The 20,908-nt window shown below is 37.1% G+C and overlaps 2 long non-coding RNA genes across 3 annotated transcripts in view; one reads left to right on the plus strand and one right to left on the minus strand.

Annotated features, from left to right (window-relative positions):
• Positions 1-3,366: 3,366 nt before the first annotated feature.
• Positions 3,367-20,908, minus strand: part of LOC138923755 (uncharacterized) — a 62,436-nt gene continuing 44,894 nt past the window's right edge. For both annotated transcript variants that reach the window (XR_011437837.1, XR_011437838.1), the window contains 3 exons: positions 17,848-17,965; positions 16,913-17,110; positions 3,367-4,587 (listed from right to left, as the gene is read on the minus strand). This is a non-coding gene — a long non-coding RNA (uncharacterized lncRNA). The remainder of the gene's footprint in view (positions 4,588-16,912; positions 17,111-17,847; positions 17,966-20,908) is intronic.
• On the plus strand, positions 11,136-16,642 carry LOC111773083 (uncharacterized). Its single transcript, XR_002807281.2, has 3 exons — positions 11,136-11,306; positions 15,932-16,001; positions 16,124-16,642. It is a non-coding gene; the product is annotated as an uncharacterized lncRNA (long non-coding RNA).

Below are 20,908 nucleotides of genomic sequence, written 5' to 3' on the forward strand. Positions count from 1 at the left end.
CAAAGTACATCTCTTTCTGGCTACAATTTGAAGATAATCCATTTGTCTAGGTTCCTATAAGTGAAAAGAATCTAGTAAGAATCTAAAAAGACAGATGCTGGGCTTTATGAGTTGGCTAGTCTTTAATTACATTGCTCTGCTTATCTGTAAATGGAGATAGTCGGTTTTGTGAGAATTAAATGAGATATACATAATGCTCCTAGTGCAAGATCTGACATCTAGTAGGCACTCAATATATGTTAGCCTACATTAACTTAGTTCTTCCTCTGTATCTAACTCTAATTTCTTTCCTACCTTCTCTCTTTAGGGTTAAAGGCAGCTCCATTTACAGACTGTGACTCTTATCTAGACAAGGCTTGAGCTGTCTTCTCTCTTATCCTCCATGTGGATTAGTTTTTGTTATGGAATCTTTTTAATGTCAGATGTTGCTAGGCAATTTTTTTCTGGTTTGATTAATTTAGTTCTAGTACAAACAAAAATATATCCAAATGGTTTGGTCTTCACTAATGTTGCTGTTCTTCCAAAGTAAATATATTCTACTTTTGTGTCAAAAGACTTATGATGTGCTTCCAGATCTTCACAGAGCTGTGGGTGATCATAAACTTAGTAGTTTAAGAACCTCATCACTCATCATTAGTACAAATCCGTGCAGAATGTATAACAAGTGATGAAGTGCTGTAAACAAAAAAGAGTCCAAATTAATTGGAGGGGGAAATGTATGAGTTTCAAATTATAAGCAGGCAAGAAAGAAATGCAACTTCTTTTTGGAATTCTTTGTCTATCTAAATAGCACATGGAAAATATGACCCTTAATCTTTAGGGGAAAACTGATATGCCATAACCTGGGCAGAACATGGAAACTAACCATTTTAATAAATAATCTCCTGAGGTTTAACAAATCCATATGATTTTGGACTAAAAGTCAGCAAAGGAAAGCATGAACTGCTTTAAATTACAGTTTACCAAGGAGATAATAAAACTAAAAAATGTTAGGTTAAGAGTATTGGCTTTAGAAGATCTTTTGATATTTAATTTTGAAGTTTTTTCTGATTTCCTAATCCCTGTTATCTGATTTTATTTACATAGGCTGTGGAAAAATGCCAGGATCATTGTTTTTGGTATGAAGTGAACACTATTCACAGAAATGGGATTCAGAACAATTTTCTTTTATCCAAGGTTAATTTTTTGGGTAGCTTTCTATAAGATTCCACCCTATTTTATAGCCACATTAAAATGTCAGAGGACTTTATAGATTGTCTGAGGCTGCCAGGGTTGTATTTTCAGAAAAACCCACCATGCTGGAAAGAAGGGACACAGCAGTTTTATTAACAATGTTTTTGTTATTAACAGGAGTGTATGAGAGAGGAATTCAGTGAAAATGGCTGGCATCCAAGTCCACAGAGACTCTTTTCTTCAGTTGAAGTTGTGGATTCTAATCAATGGTTTAGAAGGAATGAGATTGGTAAATCTCACAGAAGAGTTTTTGAGATACTTTTATTACACAAAAAGCTTTTGAATGAGGAAGTAGGCCTTTAAATGGGGTAGCCTCCCTCAGATATTTTATTCATTTCCAGTAAGTCGTCTTCAAAAATGAACACTGTTTCTAACTGAACAATCACAGTATTTCAATACACCCAAGGCAGATTGGGGAGGGAGAGCTGAATTATGATGAAAGCCTGTACTATTATGACCTTTCTCATGACCATAATTGATGGATGTGCCCCTGAAACACTTTGCAGGGCTGTTGATATATTTAGAAATGTGCCTGTGACTCATTATGTCCATAATTTGGCAGTAAATAGTGAGCAGAATACCCCAGTGGCTATGGGGAAAACTCACTGCCCAAGGATGTGGTTCTTTCATGTAGAGTCACCTTCTGTAGAATGTACAGTTGTCTTCTTTTGACATTGTACAGGCTGGGCTTAGAGCTTCATAAAACAAGCTCTATTTTTGATCAGAATAAATACAAAATAATCAAGATCAAAACAGTTTCAACATCCATACTGATGTGAAAAAGTGAAAAATGCTAAAAATCTTCTATTTAAAAGATTATACTTACTTCTGACTTCTTCTTGGGATGTAGAAATGTAGAAAAAAATGTCACTTCTACCCTATCAACTAGAAAAGGCTGGGTAAACTACAAATCTTGATTTGTCTTGAGCCCATAGAACTGAAGTCACAGGGTATTCAACTAGTCTAGAGCCCAAGAAAAGACAACTCTCTTCAAAAGAGAAGGAATCTGAGCAATACAAGCATGGGCTTACTAATGGGAAGAGAAGGAAGCCAGGGCTGCCATACAAGGAGTAAGACAAACCCAGTTAAAAATTTTAATGAATCCCTAAAGTCCAAGGGTGAGCCAGCATGAAAGTATAGAACCACTGGAAATTGTAGATGCAGGGAGAATTTGTACCAACTCAGTCATTCTTCTCCATAACTCCATGGTTCTCCACTAATAAAACAGAAAGCATTTCTCCCCCATGGGGTAACAAGAATCAAAATAACAAGGAACAGCAGTTTACCACTGTGGGAGTGGCAAGAATGAAGAGAAACCCCCTCTGAGGTATAGGTACACAGGGAAGGTCTGTTGCTCAAGATGGAGCAGAAACATTAAGAAAATCCAATGGCAAAGGCAAGCCTGGTAGTGTAGTGGTTAAGTTTACATGCTCCACTTTGGTGGCCTGGTGTTCACAGGTTCAGATCCTGAGTGTAGACCTACACACCATTCATCAAGCCATGCTGTGGCAGCATCCCACTCCTAAAATAGAGGAAGACTGGCACAGATGTTAGCTTAGGGACAATCTTCCTCAAGCAAAAAGAGGAAGATAGGGAAGAGATGGTAGCTCAGGGCCAATCTTCCTTAACAACAACAACAAAAAAAACCAATGGCAAACAAGACCCCACCCCAAACAGGAGGTAATGCTAGAGGAATTTGAAGCCGGGGATATAGTGAATGAACCCACAGCAACAGCAAAACCCAAACCCTGCTCACTTCTGAATAGACTGACCTAACACCCCACAATAACAGCCTAGCAGAAGACAGGTAGACCCATTTCCAAGCAGAAATAGTAGTTATCTCACTCTCTACTGTTCTACACATGATACTCACTATTCAATGAAAAATACAAAAAAGCAAGAACAAAACAACCTACTGACGAGAGAAAAAGCAACTGATAGATCCAGAGATGACCCATATGTTGAGCCACCATATAGTAAATTTAAAATCACTATAACAAACATGTGAAAGGCTCTAGCAGGATCGGAGGTCAACATGCATGAACAGATATTGAATTTCAGTGGAGATATGAAAACTATAAGAAAGGGTCAAATGACAATGCTAGAAACAAATACACAGAAACAAAAGAAGAATGCCCTCAACTTTTACTTTAATAGACATGATACAGCTAAATAAAACAATCTGCAACCTTAATGATAGGTCAATAGAAATTACCTAAACTGAAATACAAAGAGACAGAGACTGAATGAAACAGATGAGAGCATCCAAGGGCTATAAGATGATATCAAATGGTCTAACATACACCAACTGAAATCTAGAAGAAGTTAAGAGAGAGAATAGACAGAATAAATATTTGAAGGATGATGGTTAACGATTTTCCAAAAATAATGAAGCACATCAAATGCACATATTCCAGAAGCTCAGAGATTCCCAAGCAGGATAAATAATTAAAAAAAAATAGACATATATACAAGGCAGTGAAAAGCAAAAAAAAAAAAAAAAAAAGAGAGAGAGAGAAAGAAAATATTAAAAACAACCAGAGAAAAAGGGCACATTACATATAGAGGAATGAAGGTAAAACTGACAACAGATTTCTCATCAGAAAGTATGAGAATAAGAAGACATGTTGAAAGAAAAAAATTGCAACTGAGAATTCTATACACAACAAAAATATCCTTCAAAAATGAGGCAAATTAACATCTTTTTCAGACAAAGAAAAGATGAAAGAATTCATTACCAGTACACATGCACTATAAAGTGTAAAAGGAAGTTCTTCAGGCAGAAAGAATATGATATAAGACACAAGCTTAGATTTATACAGAGCATTAAAGATCTCTAGAAATGGTTAAAATGAAAGTAAACACAAAAGAGTTTTTTTATTTTTAATGACACTAATAGAAAATTGTCTAAAGCAAAAATAGCACAAATTTATCATGCCTTTATACACTATATAAAAGTAAAATCTATAGCAACAATAGCTCAAAGGCAGGAAAGGTGGAATTGGAAGTATACTGTTATGAGTCTTCAACCTACCTATTATGTGAAGATAGAATGCAAGTAATTAGAGATGTATACTGCCAATGCTAGCACATGAGATCAAACATTTTTAAAAAGCAGTAAAAGTAATAATCCAATAATGGAAATAAGTAAAATGGAAGTTAAAAAATACTCAATCCAGGGGGCCAGCCCCGTGGCTGACTGGTTAAATTTCTTTATGCTCCACTTCGGCAGCCCAGGTTTGCAAGTTCAGATCCTCAGTGTGAACTTGCTCCACTCATCAGCCATGCTGTGGAGGCATCCCACATACAAAGTAGAGGAAGATTGGCACAGATGTTAGCTCCGGGTGAATCTTCCTACAAAAAACAAAAAATACTCAGTCCAAAAACATGCAGAAAAAACAGGACAAAGAAAAATGAAATAAAAAACAACAAGCAAGATGGTAGATTTTAATCCATCTGTATCAATAATTATATTAAAGGCAAATGACCAAAACAAACTATATAAAAATCAGAGATCAAAGATTATCAGATTAGAAAAGGAAAGAAACAAGACACAAATATATACTGGTGAGAATAAAAATCAGTCTAAATCTAGTCTCAAATACGTTAAAAGCAAAAGTGTGGGAAAGATATATCATGCAAACACTAATCAAAAGAAAGATGCAGTGATTATGTTAATGTCAGATAAAGTGGATTTCAAAACAAGGACTATTTTTAGTGTTAAAGAGTGCTGTTATAATCCTAAATGCATATGCACCTAACAACAAAGATTAAAAATGCAAATGCAGAAACTGATAGTCCTGAAAGCAGAAATGGACAAATCCACAATTAGAGTTAGAGACTTAAATATTCCTCTATCTCTGTATTTGATAAAACAAGTAGAAAGAAAATCAGTAAGAATACAGAACCTGAACAAAACTAGCAGCCAACTTGAATTAATTGGTTTTTATAAAACAAACCACCCAACAACGACAGAATACCTATTCTTTTCAAATACACAAGAAACATTCGGCAAGATAGATCACATTCTGGTTCATGAAATAAATCTCAACCAATTTATGATTACTGAAGTCATACAAAGTATATTCTATGATACTAAAAGAATTAATCGAGAAATCAATAACAAAAGGATATTGAAAATCTCTGCATATTTGTAAATTAAACAACAAACATAGATACCACATGGGTCAAAAAGAAGGTCACAAGGGAAATATGTAGCATTAAATATCTATATTAGAAAAGAAGAAACTTCTTGAATTTATTATCTAAGCTTCCACCTTAAGAAACTAGAAATAGAGTATAAATTAAACCTGAAACAAGAAGAATGAAGGAAATTTTTTAAATGAGAGGAGAAAAACCAATAAAATTTTTAAAAGAAAAGTAATGTAGAGAATCAGTGAAACCAAAAACTGTTTGTTTTAAAAAGATCATTAAAATTAATAAAATCTCTAAGCAGGTTCTCAGAAAAAGAGAAGGAGAGAGAAGGTGACAGAAGGGCAGAGAGGAGACACAAATATCAGTAATTCAACAATAACTCCAAACAAATGGACAAATTCCTTGAAAGATACTAACTGCCAAAGCTTACTCAAGAAGAAATAGATAAGCTAAACAATTATATATCTCCTAAAAAAAATTGATTTTGTAGTTAAAACTTTCCAGCAAGGTAAAGTCCAGGACCAGATGGATTGTCAGGCATATTCTACCAAAAACATAAGGAAGTAATAATATGAATTATACACAAAATCTTCCAAAAACTAGAGAAGGGAATACTTTTCAACTCACATTATGAGGCCTGCATTACCCTGACACCAAAACGAGATGAAGAACTTACAATGAATACAAAACTACAAACCATTACCCTCCATCAACATAAATGCAAAAGTCCTCAACAAAATCTTAGCAAATAAAATCCAGCAATATATCCAAAGTATAATAATACATCACGACCAAGTGAAGTTATCCTGGAAATACAGAGCTGGTTCAACATTAGAAAATTAATCAATGTAATTCACTATATGAACAGACTTAAAAAGAAAACCAGGGGCCAGCCCCGTGGCCAAGTGATTAAGTTCATGGGCTCCACTTTGGCAGCCCAGGGTTCGGATCCTGGTTGTAGACATGGCACTGCTCATCAGGCCATGTTGAGGCGGCATCCCATGTGCCACAACTAGAAGGACCACAATTAAAATATACAACTATATACTGGGGGGATTTGGGGAGAGAAAGCAGGGGGAAAAAGAAGATTAGCAATAGTTGTTAGCTCAGGTGCCAATCTTAAAAAAAAAAAAAAGGAAAACCATGGGATTTTCTCAATAGATGCAGAGAAATCATTTGATAAAATTCAACATCCATTGGGGACATCCCAGTAGCACAGTGGTTAAATTCTCTTGTTCCATTTCGGTGGCCCAGGGTTCATTGTTTTGGATCCTGGGCATGGACCTACACACTGCTCATCAAGCCATGCTGTAGTGGCATCCCACATACAAAATAGAGGAAGATTGGCACAGATGTTAGCTCAGGGACAATCTTCCTCAAGCAAAAAAGGGGAAGATTGGCAACAGATGTTAGCTCAGGGCCACATTTCCTCACCAAAAATAAAAAAATCAACATCCATTAATAACAAAAATTCTCAGACAGCTAGGAATAAAAGGGAACACCTCAGTCTGACATAGCACATCTATGAAAAGAGTTCAGCTAAATCAGACTTAAAGACTGAATGTTTCCCCCCAAGATCATGAAAAAGTCAAGGGTACTCACACTCACCACCCCTATTTAAGACCATACTGGAAGTTGTAGTCAGTGCAATAAGGAGACAAAAATAAATAAAAGCTGTAAGAATTGGAAAGGAACAAAGCCAAACTTACTACTTGCACACAACAGAGAAAATCCCAAAGATCCTACAAAAACTCTAGTAGAGTATCACAGATCCAGGCCAACATAAAAAATCAATTTCATTTTGATATATTTACAATAACCAATTGGAAATTGAATTTTTATTGTAAAATTCTTTATAAAGTATATTTATAATAGCACCAAAAAGCATGGAATTATTAGGTATAAATCTAATAAAAGATAATCAACACCTATATGTTGAAAATTTAAGATCTGATGAAGGAAATGAAAGGAGACCTAAATAAGTAGAGATATTTACCATGTTCGTGTATTGGAAGACTCAAGACTGTTGAAGTACTCACACTGCCTAATTTCAAGACTTTCTATAAAGCAACAGTAATCAAGAACGTGTGGTATTAACTACATCAATGGAATAAAATAGAGAGGTCATAATTTTACCCACACAAATATGGTCAACTAATTTTTTGCCAAAGGGGCAAAGGGAATTCAAATAAGAAAAGATAGTCTTTTCAACAAATGGTGCTGGAAAAATTGGACATCAATATACAAAAAATAATGATCCTGACCTTTATCATGCACTATGCATAAAAATTAACTTAAAATGGATTATAGAATTAAACGTAAAACCATAAACTATAAAACTCCTAGAAGAAAACTTTAAAAAAGTATTTGTGACCTTGTGTTAGGCAGTGATTTGTTAGATACAAAACCAAAAGCACAAGCCATTAAAAAAGGAAATTGATAAATTGAAATTTATCAAAATATAAACATCTGCTCTTCCAAATACACTGGTAAGAAAATGAAGATACAACCAAGGACTTGGATAAAATGTTTTTGAAAGACATGATAGGTAAAGAACCTGTATCTAGAATATGTAATGAACTCTCAGAACTCAGTAATAAGAAAAACTTTTTAAAAGATTTGAACAAATAAGAAATAGGTAGAAATAAGGTGTTGACTACAAGCACAAGTGAATTTTGAGAGCTGTTAGAACTATTTCTGATCTTGTGTTGGTGGTATACGTATTTGTCAAAACTCATAAAATGATACACTAAAAAGGGTGACTCTCTCTTCTTACCATATATAAATTATACCTCCATAAAAGTAACCAAACACACACACATACACATGCAGGAATGAACTAAAAGGCCTCTGAGATTATTTCAAGCCTAGGAGATCAATAGTAATAAATGTGGTCTAGAAGACAGAACCTACACTAAAGAACAAATCTGTATTCAAAGTGACAAGCACTGAACCAGTCTGATGATGACGATGATGACGACAACAAAGTTAAATTTTATAGCCCTACATTTTCCCCCCACTAAAAAAATGTGCTCATAAGAATATTTTTATTCTCCTAAAACTCCCAGGTCATCCCTCATCACCCAGAATGTCATTTCCATATGGCTTTGTTTGTCCCCTAATTTGACTCACACTCATCTTCCTTCTTCTTCTCCATTCTCTGGCACTCCCAATCTGTCATCAGCAAAATCCCCATGTATCCTCAGCCTCCTATGTGAATGTTCCCTTCACCTTCTTGCTGCATCTGAAATTTGGATTCCCTTGAGAACACTACTTCTCTTATAGCCTTTCCATAAGGTTGCTGTTTATCTATCAAATCCCCGCACTACTAGACTAGGAAGTAGGGTAGCTGTCCTCCTTGCTATTTAATGCTGCTTCCAGATCTTTGTTCTTCCCGTCTCAAAAAAGACTTTCAGAAATTTAAAAGTCATGCCTGGGAGTACAGCACTCAGTGTCTCTCCTTGTTGCAGCCATCTACAGAGATCCATCTGACTTCCCCTCATTTCTTGAAAAGTTTAGCTCACGGCTCATTGTCTCTCCATCACCGGTCTTTTAACAGTTCTTGTGATCTTCGTATCCCTGTCGAAAATCTTTCTGTTATCTCTGCCTTCCAGTTCCTTGACCACCTCACCTCCAATGATCTTGTTCTCTCTGCCACTCACTTCTCAGTCATACCTCCCACAACCCTTTCTCTTCTCATCATCAGCTGATAACCTTGTTTCCTATATCACTAAAATTAGAAGCAATAATAAGAGAACTTCCTCATTCTCCATCCACTGGTCTACCCAACGAACTGTATCTTTGCCTGTGTACTCTGCCTTGGCTACTGTTCTTCCAGATAAACCACACATACTTCTATCTAAGCCCAACCCCTCCGGTTATAAACTAGTTCGTAGCATGGCTCATGCACTGAAGGATGTCGCTCTTGCAACTAGCTGCTATCACTATTGGAATTAATCAACATTCTGTGAACCATCTGAACATAATCAACTTTCAATTTCCTCTGCGTAGATTACACAACTTTATGCATTCCTTCTCTTCATTCAGACTATCTCCTGCCCCATAGTCTCCACTTCCTTCTGGCCTGCCAGTTGAAGCAATTTTAGTGTTTTTCCTTGATGAGGGGTAAATTGTACCTGTAGATATCTAACTTTCTGGCTGCAGGCTGCACCTAGGTACCTGCCCCCAAAGGCTATATAAAGTAGCAGAGCAGAAACAGGTTCTGCGCTGGGATAATTTAACCCCATTTATGAAGCGGGCACTTACTGATTCTGTGATCTCAGAGACTCTGTGCCCTACCACCTCCGTGGATCCCAGGAACTTCCACGCTCACTCTGCTTTAGCCAAGAGCCCTGACATGACGCATTGCTGGTTTTCAACCTTGGCTGACTCCTGGCCAGGTTAGAGCTGACTCTGGAGCAGCTAAGTAGACCAAGTTCATTTTTAAAAATAAATCAAGAAGCATTATGGCAAAAGAAGAGAGATAAAAATTAGAAAACACTTTAAAAATAAAATGAGCCATTTGGTGATCTCTTCCCCTTCCAAGAACCTGTCTATCTAGCCCTCTGTTTCTCTCAGCTTTATGTAAACTAATGCAGCCTTGGCAGAAAGAAAAGGCCATGCCCAAGAGCACCTTGCAGCATTCTGCCCAACTTTCTTTCAGGTACTACGGGCCCTAGATAAACAACTCCCAATGCAGACCAGGACAACAATGCCACACAAACTACCTGTCCTCTCACCAAGAATACAGGCCTACTCTTCCTGATACACAAAGGATGGGCTCTGCCCTGTGACAGATGGTTCTAATAGAGAGAATAAAGATGGCCCATTTACTGTCAATCAAACCACACAAGCAGGCAGGGAAGTCTAGGCCCCAGTTCTGAGATACAATTGGTTCTTAAGCTGCCTGTGTCACAATGGCCTTTCATTTTTCCTCACAAATAGTATTTTCTAAACTTACCTCCATTTCTTTATTTTCTTTTTACTGCTGCCATTTCCCTTAGTTTCCTCATGTAGAAAATGAGAACTCCATAAAAAATTTAGTTTGCCAACTATTTTAAATATAGGAGATGCTTTTATTCTTATGTCAGTAATCTGAGATTCAGGAAATATAAGTAGCCAAAGCTCACACAAGTGAGAGCTAGTGCTTAAATACGAACTCAGGGGGCCGGCCCAGTGGCATAGTGGATAAGTGTGCACGTTCCGCTTCGGCAGCCTGCAGTTTGCCAGTTCAGATCCCAGGTGCAGACATGGCACCATTTGGTAAGCCATGCTGTGGTAGGCGTCCCACATATAAAGTAGAGGAAGATGGACATGGATGTCGGCTCAGGGCCAGTCTTCCTCAGCAAAAAGAGGAGGATTGGTGGCAGTTGTTAGCTCAGGGCTAATCTTCCTCAAAAAAAAAAAAAAAAAAAAAAACACAAATAATAATAATCATAATTTTTTAAAAAGATTAAAAAAATACAAACTTGGAACTCTTAGTTAAAAATCCTGCTACTTTCTATTAGACCATGCTGTTGTTAGTATAAGTGAATGAAGGAAGGAATCAAAGTATATTATAGTGTGTGAAGCCAAGGGTACTAAGAGATAGTATAGAATTGTGTTTGGCACATAGGAGATGCTTATGCTATTTAAAAAAGAAAATCAAAAGACTCAATAGATACTTATTAATTGATTTCCAGACCCAATGGGCTTCATCAAACATATTGCCACAGCCCATAAATTCTTCCTTCACATCCCTGCCAAGCACAGCCTGGTGCCACATGGTAACTTTGCTGACACAGTCTAGTTGCTCTTAACCAGGGTCTGGTCTCCTTGGGATTCAGCACCCCAAGGTCGTAGCATGGCTCATGCACTGAAGGATGACCCTAGAGGAAAAATGAGCAAGGGACAAGCACTTCTAAGGACACAGGAGACAGGTGAGTGTGGCTTTGACATTTACAGGAGTTGGAAAAATCTCTATTTAGAAAACTTCTATAGAGATATAAAAAGCTATCTATAAAGATAGCTAAAATCTAAAATTCCCACAAAAAAATTGAGATTAATATAATGTCCTCATAACTTAAAGGAGTCTCTTGAATTCAGAAAAGAAGAAAACTCTGCTCTTAGATTTATTTTTTTAATTGAAAAGCACCAGATATTTGTTTTTCTTGTGGAAAGCCAGGCAATACATTGTCTTCATTGGGTAACTTCCTTGAAGCTTTCCTTTAGTGGAATGAGTCAGTGGTTAGTTTGCTCTTTCTTCAGATCTCAAATATTTTAGTTAAAAATAAAAAGTATTTTTAGCATTGCTGATTCATAGTTACCAAAATAATACGATTGCAGATCACGGGTAGTGCATTCGTCCTGGCTCTTATGCTTTGGTTCCAATGGCTAGACTGGGGCAGTCTCTGAGGTGTTCAAGTTCAGATTCAATCCCATGCAATGAGGCTGCTCCTCACACTGAACCAGGAGCTACCTCTGTAAGGCCAACTCCACTCCTTTCTCTTGCTTCCTTGCAACAGCCAGAGCCATTCAAATTTACCTCAATCTCAAATTTAAACATATTGGGTCAGAAGCCCTAAGGAAGGGCATGGATTTCAAAGAGGAGCCCCCAAAACACAAGGCTTCTTGCCCTGAATCCAGTGATATCTGTGAAAGATAAAGACATCACCATTGCCTATATATTTCAATTTACTTTCCAAATGCAGCAAACAGGGATGTTGTTTATCTGGTTCAAATTCAGAGCCAAGTTATGTGTCAAGAGGGAGTCTTAATTTCTCATAACAGAACACGTTTGGCCCTAATGTGTGACTTATGAGTCAGTATATCAAATTTGACTAATGTGTTTACTCTAAGTGGGGAGCAAGCCATTAGCATTACAAATCCTGAACTTTTGAGAGAGGAGGGACACAACTTTAATTTCTCTGCTTTTTCATTAATTAAGATGAATCGAAGTTGATGAATAAACTTTCTGAATTGCTTAATACCTCCCAGATATCAGTATCAAGGCCTTGGCAAGGTAGGTGAAAAAATTTCCATGAGCAAGAAGCAATTGAGAAGGACTTCTTCTGCAGAATGAATTCTTAGTAATGCCTGTGGGAAATTTTCCTTTATCCTAACATCTTTCCTCTTCCTTGCCTTGCCCTATTCTTAATGTTTTTAAATACACCAAATAATGGCTTTCTACAAATAGCCAGTAAATGGAGTCGGAGAAAAAGCTACAGTGTAGCCCCTCTATTGCAGCCATGTAAATAAAAAACAAGCTATATTGCATAATCCAGAGAGACATCACATCTTCCTTCCTCCCGGCACAACTTGTACGGTCATTAAGTGTGATTAAAGTCTCAGGGACCTGGCCACAGTCATATCTATTTTGGTCCCATTGGCTCGATCCCTCCCTGCAGCTAGCAGGGAATCACCCTCTTTGTGTAAATGTTTGCTTGTTGGAGATTCTTAAGCAGAAGTTAATAGTACACATGCTTCAAGAGGAGTATTAAATCAGCCACGATAAACAATTCTTGGGCAATGTTTAGACTGGCCAAAGTCATCCTAAGAATTGTGTAAAGGATAGAACAACACATGTGGCATCTATGTACTAGGACTGTCTATAAAACAGAAAAGCAAAGTAGAGATCTGTCAATAAACCAACTGATATAATTAATGTGTTCTATCAGTGTAGGCGGATAACAAATTAATGACTAGGCAAGTACCAAATCTCTACTTCCTTCTATGCGGTGTAGATACAGTTAATGAATCATGAATGTTTAGTACTCTTTACCAGCACTTACAGAACACACTTGGAACTCCTCTGGAAATTCACTTTGATCTCTTGTTTGAAGTCATGTGCCAACACTCTGGACCCTGGTGACATCAACTTTCACAACCTCCAGGCTATTTCAGAGCAAAACTAATCAGGTAAAATCGGCACCAAAAGAAGTTTCAAAACGACACAGTCATGCGTTCAGGGAAACTTTGTCTAGGCATCCAGGATCTCGATAAAATCACAAATGTTTTTTAAAAAATACATATGTACACACACACACACACACACTATAGAGAGAAAAAGATAAAGAAGCAAAGAGACCTTTAGTTTTCCTTAGTCCAAATCAGGATTAAGGCATTATTTAGGGTATTCTCCGTAAGAACTGGGGATTATATTTCTCTATACAAATCAGCAAAATGGAGCAAAGTTACGTGAGGTTCGCTTGAGGCTGTGTCGCTTTCCCCATAGTGCTGATCCAGAAACTTGAAGGATATACAGTAACAAAGAGGCCAATTCTATGGGACAAATCCTGATTTGGGGTCAAAAAGAAAAATGCACATTTTTTTTTAGCAGAGGTAGAGAGGAGGGGCTTTATTCCACTTTTGTTGTCTGATTCACAAGTGTTGTTAAATATTTACCAGAAATCTGACAGCAGTTTCTTTTTTTTTAAGGTATACTTTTTGGTGAGGAAGATTGGCCCTGAACTAACATCTGTTGCCAATCTTCCTCTTTTTTCTTTTTTTTTCCTCCCCAAAGCCGCAGCACATAGTTGTATATCCTAGTGTAAGTCATTCCAATTCGTCTACGTGGGATACCTCCATAGCATGGCTTGATGAGCAGTGTGTACGTCCGTGCCCAGGATCCAAACAGCGAACCCTGAGCCACTGAAGCAGAGAGTGTAAACTTAACCGCTCAGGCACAGCGCCAGTGTCTCACAGCAGTTTCTTAACATTTCTTAATCACTGTTAATTATGTTTGTTAATCATAATGTCATTCCATTAACAACTCTATACATTTCTTCAAAGTTGTACAAGGTAAGTCTTACTACTGTAACACTGTTAACCCATCCTTGTAGAATAAATATTTGCTTTCAGTTTCTCTGTGCCAAGTTTTATGCAATCATGTAATCTAAATCTCCTTTTGTAAGTAAGGTATGTCTTCAAGAGGATGAGAGGGCAGAATCTAAAGCCTTGTCTGCCTTTTCTCTATAGGTCCTTGAAGAAAGGGTTCTATGTCTCTAGAAAAATATACTTAGGGCACTTCTGACAAGTATCCCAGGAGTGTCTTTGAGAAATATTTCAAAGACCATTCAAGTCTCCACTGCGCAGATTTTCTCACATCCTCAAGGCTGATGTGAGCTGTGTTGTATATCTACCAGGGCACCAAATGGCTGAAGGTCATATTTTCCATTCTCCTAATTATTGTTACTTCTTTGTAACTATTTTCATAGAAGTGCAGCCTAATTTCTTTCCCAGAACCTGTGTCTTGTGGGTGCTGACTTTCATGATTAATCTTAACCCTGAATCAGCTCGGATAGACTCTGATGACAGGTCGTCCTATGACGGTCATTAACTGCTGCTTGCACAAACACATCACTGAATGTGACTTCGGGTGGGTTTTCCTCATATGCAGAGGAGAGAGCTGCCTGCATGGAGTGACTTCTCTGTTCTCCAACCAACCATACACAAAAATAACCTTTCCCCACTCACTGATAATAAATTTCTATAAAGAAGATAAGCCATCTAACCAATAACTCTCATAGTAAAGTATATAACAAGCATTATAACTGTCTATTATTATTATCATTATTATTCTTAGAAGTCTACTTCTATAGAATATCCTAGGAAATGAAAAAAAAAGACAAACTCTCACTTATGTGTAAATGGCTGGCATCAGGTTCTTCCTGTGAATGTATTTTGATAGACGGAAGGGGGAGGAAAAGAGAAGATAAATTATATTTACTGAGGAGGTACCATGTCCCAGACTTTGTACTAGGTGCTTTATATAAATTATGTAATTTTAATTCCTGCAAACATGGTAAGCTGTAGATAACATTATCTTTATTTTAGAGATGAATGAATGAAAATCTTGGAGGAGTTAAGCAATTTGTCTGAAGTCCCATGCCTGGTCAATAGTAAGTTTGGGATTCAAATAAGTCATTTTAGCAAAACAACATTGCTCTAGGCAGAGGAGGGGAGTGTGGTGTACAATTTTTCTGAAGTACATACACACATACAAAATTTCAAGGAGTTGTGAGAACCAGGGTGATGAAGCAGAGAACATGGAAAACAATCTGTCTACCTAAGCTTTGGGTAAACCTGGGATAACATAATATTTGGACTCTGTCCTAGGTCAGAATATATCTAAGAGAATTTGCCTCTGTCCTTTTCCCCCATTTTATCTAAAAGGACGAAAGAATAATTAGGAGTGTGCATGCATGACAAAACTAGGCTCTTAATTCCTTTCAAAAGAATGAGTTACACTAGACTTTCTTGCGTATCTTTATCTGGGAAGTGTTAAAATAAATATTCCAGAGAGACAGATTCAGAATTAGAAAAGCCATAAGTGACTCAACAGCCATTTCCAGCATTTAAATCAAGACTAATCACATAGTTCCCAGTGTTAGCCCAAGTCCCTTCCACCTATTTCTCTTCTCTGCCAATAACCAGTTTTTAATCTATTTCAGGAAGGAGTCCAGGGCACTGTGGAAAAGAAAGTTATCCTTAAAATACTTCCTGAAGCATTACCAGAAATCATGTTTTGAATTTCTAAATGACTTGCATTGTTCTAAATTTTTAGGCTGCGCCCATGACCACAAAGATAAATGGGCATTGGGACAACCATGTGAAGGACCAAGTTGCAACATGAAGTAAGTGTACTGTTCAGCATGAGTCATTTTAAAACAGAAAAAAGAACAAAGGCTAGAAAAGATGATGCCACATGACAATATTTCAAATAAGACACAAGGAACTTGTCTATATTTGCTTTCAGGTCACGAAATACCACATGAACTGAATCTTCAAGAACCCACTGGATATGGATCACCCTGATTCAACAACACAGTTAATCATATCCTCAGGTCTACAGCAAAAGTAGTGGTTCTTAACCTGGGCTGCACAAAAGAATCACCGGAGGAAGTTTTTGGGTTTTGTTTTTGTGCTTTATAATACCACTGTCTGGGCCCCAACATCACAGATTTGGATTAATTAGTATAAGGTGGGGCCAGGCATTCAGATTTTATAAAGCTCCCTAGGTGATTCAATGTGAGCCAGAGTGGAGCACCACTATATTAGCTGTATACAATGGATTCAGGAATTTTACCCCCCAACCCTTTAGGGCCACCAGAACTGCCATCATGTCTTTATATCCTATGAAAACTTGTGCAAGTTACTGATCCCTGAGAGTTAGTTTCCACATCTCTAAAATGGAGATCAGAACACCTTTGAAGCATGTGCTTTAGCACAGGGCCCAGATCACCATATTTTCTAAATAAACGTCTATGAATCTAGACACTTTATTTTTCTTCAATCATTTTTTTATTCATATGTCTCTAGAATGAATATTGAGTGTAAGGTTTATGTGAAAATATATTTTAAATGTAACAGCATTATTTCTTTTGCCTGTGTAACTTAACTACAGCTTCAGAATGCCCAAACGATTGGCTTGAAAGTAGGGAAATAGTATCGCCTCATATTTGTTCTCTCTATATATCCCCAACTTGGAAAAACAGTGCTTTTGGTGTGATATTCGTTAATTTTATTTATTTTGTTTAAAACTCACCTGTACTTATAGCTTCATACTTTGGATATCAGAACTCCCAAGCTGGTAATCTTGGTAACAAAAAAACCACCCAATTTACTGTTGAGACTTTGAATACTTTTTATCCTGAGTTTCTGAGAAATTCATGTCATTTTGCTGTGAGCTTGAAGGAAGAATTTAATTTGCATCTTTTTAATCTCCATTGTACTAGCACAGTTTCTGAAACAAAGTGGATATTTATTATATATTTATTAGATTTATTTTCAAAGATTTACTTCAACATCCTCATGATTAAATGATGTAACACAGACATGTGACCCAAACTTTAGAATCTACTCACTGTCAAAGACTCTAGAATCAAAAAAGTGAGAGTGCCCATTTGCCTATGCAACTACCATACAGCTTATATTTGGGAGTATCTTTTGCTTTCAGGAAAGTTTTATGATAATTCATATTTACACATTTTGAGGGGTAGGTTCTATTTGATTCCTATTCTGGGTCTGTAATTAAATCTTTGACAAATTAGTTGAATTTTCTCCCAGGAAAGTAAAAGAGACAGAGAGTCAATAAATAAAGATACTTCACAGAGGCATTTTGGCATTTGTAGAGTTACGAATTTTAGAGTACAAGGTAATTCTCTTTTAGTGAATACATGGACTGCTTTATTATATAGAGGAGGACTACTTACATCATAGTAATGAAGGATAAAATACAGCCATATGCGACAGACACTGTTAGTTTCTACTCAGTATTCACCCCTATGCTTTATCCTTAGGGTAGCAATGTGCCCAGACTCAGGTGATGGGTTATGATTAGACTGAGCCAATCTTAACAGTTTCAGTAAGGGTCTTTGATTTCCCAGCTCCCCTTGCAGCAAGGTAGAGTCATGTGATCTGGTCCTGGCCATGAAATGTACAGGGAAGTGTCTGCTGGGAGCTTCTGGCATTTCTGTGTACCTCTTAGAAGAGAAAAGACGTAAGAGGCACAGCCGCTTCTTTCAGCCTCTGATTGGAATAAAGCATCCTGTAGGTGACTGAAGCTTCTTGAGCCATCTTGTGACCATAAGACAGCAATCTTAAGGACAGAAGACAACAAAATAAGGACAATGGAGCTAAAGAGAAAAGGCTCCTAGATCTTTGATGGAATCATCAAGGAGCTGAATCAATGTCAGCAAACACCTATTGCAGACTTTTTATTATATGAAAAAAATTAACTACTTAGAAGAAAACCATAACTTCCATGTATGAAAGATTATGAAGCATAATATCTTCTCCCTATAAAATTCATAAGATGGTAACATTTCATCTGTGAATGAAAAATAGTCTTTCATAACTAATCAGTCAGTAGGAAAGACATTTTAAACCCAATTTCACTGTTGCCCTCATTTTCCTTCCAAATTCCTGACATTAAAAACAAACTACTTCTCGTGCCAGCCCAGTGGCACAGTGGTTAAGTGCACATGTTACGCTTCAGCGGCCCAGGGTTTGCAGGTTCGAATCTCGGGTGCGGACATGGCACTGCTTGGCAAGCCATGCTGTGGCAGGCATCCCACATATAAAGTAGAGGAAGATGGGCACGAATATTAGCTCAGGGCCAGTCTTCCTCAGCAAAAAGAGGAGGATTGGCAGCAGATGTTAGCTCAGGGCTAATCTTCCTCAAAAATAAAAACAAAAACCTACTTCTGGGCCAGCCCCCATGGCCTAGTGATTAAGTTGGGCTTTCTCTGCTTTGGCAGCCCAGGCTCCATTCCTGGGCATGGAGCTATACCATTCGTCTGTCAGTGGCCATGCTGTGGCAGCAGCTCACATGAAAAATAGAGGAAGATTGGCGATGGATGTTAGCTCAGGGCTAATCTTCCTCAGCAAAAAAGAAAGAAGGAAAGAAAAAAAACCTATTTCTACTACCTCAAACCACTACAATCCTTATTGCCATAAACAGCTTGTCTTTCTCTCTCTCTCAAATATATATGTGTGTATGTCTATACATATATATAAACACACACGCACACATAATGCGTACCCAACTTCTCTGAATAATTCCCTCCCCTTCAAAACATAGTTTTGAACATTTGGCAAAGTGATTATTACGAGCAATGAGTTTCTTGACTGCAGGAGATGCTTCTAACATACTTTAATTCCTATGACTAGCCCACTGCCATTGCATTTTTTTAAATAACAGTAAGCTGACCACTTATACCAATTGTGTCCAAATTAAGGACTATGAGTAACCTTGGTTTCAAATTAACCAAGACAGGAATATCCACAGAAATACGAGAGCAGAGAATGAACATCTCTTGAACAGAGCTTTTCACCCATGTGACTCATCAGAGACCAGGATTTGGAGAACAGATTTGCTTTTAAAACCCAAGGCTATTCTGATCCTGACTCCTTGTACAGGCTTGGAAAATTACCTAAGTTCTTAATGCCCTTGATACTAAATTTGCGTAATAGTAATTTCTTTCTTTTTACCTCATAGGATGTTGAGCAAATTAACAATACATTTTAAAGTACTGCACACATCAATGTATTCAAATATTTGTTTCCATTTCAAACACTCCAGAAATACTCAGTTACCAGTTTATATATAACAGGTAATCCTCTTGCTACATAACCTGACAATATCAGCCACAGAACTAGTTTATTTGGGGGCACATAACAGATCTGTGATCCTTATACTCTGCTTGACCTGAGGACAGGGTTATTAATCTAAATGGCTTTTTTTTTTTAATATATCAACAGTTATTCAACCATGTGACAATCTGTGATACAGATAGAGCCAAACAGTAAAAGTATAAATTTCCTTAAGTTCTAGATATATAAGCTACAGTTTCAAAACATGTCTATAATATTATAGAACTATTCAAAAGAAAGTACAGAGTCTCAATTTAATCTGCCCACTCTGTTCATAAACCTTAAAATATCACAAGACCACAACATATAACAATTTATCTGTTTACCAAAATATATATATATTGTTTTGCATAAAATATTGTATAGAACATATCAGTGTTCTAAAAAGTAGACAAATGCAACCATTCTTAAACATAAGCTTATAAAAATCACTAGAATCACATGAATTTTTGTTGGTCCTCAGAAAGATAAAAGTGAGATTCACTTAGGGGCTGGCCCAGTGGCCCAGCAGTTAAGTTCCTACATTCTGCTTCTGCAGCCAAGGATTCACCAGATTGGATCCCAGGTGCAGACCTATGCACTGCTTGTCAAGCCATGCTGTGACAGGCATCCCACATATAAAGTAGAGAAAGATGGGCATGGATGTTAGCTCAGGGCCAGTCTTCCTCAGCAAAAAGAAGAGGATTGGCAGCAGATGTTAGCTCAGGGCTAATCTGCCTCAAAAAAAAAAAAAGTAAGATTCACTTAAAAGTAAGTTTTTCCTATTAATAAGTTAATAGGAAAGGGGCTGGCCCCGTGGCCGAGTGGTTAAGTTCACGCATTCCGCTGCAGGTGGCCCAGTGTTTTGTTAGTTCGAATCCTGGGAATGGACATGGCACTGCTCATCAAACCACGCTGAGGCAGCATCTCACATGCCACAACTAGAAGGACCCACAACAAAGAATACACAACTATGTACCGGGGGGCTTTGAGGAGAAAAAAGGAAAAAATAAAATCTTTAAAAAAATAAATAAATAAATAAAAATAAAATGCAGTTATGTTTTAAAATAAATAAATAAATAAGTTAATAGGAAAAACAGAAAAACCAAAGAGATCATGTATAAAACCAACTGTCTAGTATGTCCTGTGTTGAGAAAGGTAAATATATATTACCTATTTTCTAAGAGTGTAGAAATAATCCATGTTACCCAACCTACATTACTATTAAATGGCATTAAAAAGGCCAAAAAAAAAGGTAGTTTTTAAATTGAAATTTTTTCCCACATATTAGCCTTCTTATAAAAGGCCAGAGATAATGGATTGTCATACATTATCATTTAACTTCCCTATGCAGAGAAGTAGGGAAGTGAAAGGAGATGAAGAAAGGTGAAATAAATTAAAAGACTGA

This window comes from Equus caballus, chromosome 4, assembly GCF_041296265.1.
Source record: "Equus caballus isolate H_3958 breed thoroughbred chromosome 4, TB-T2T, whole genome shotgun sequence".
Taxonomy (NCBI): Eukaryota; Metazoa; Chordata; class Mammalia; order Perissodactyla; family Equidae; genus Equus; species Equus caballus.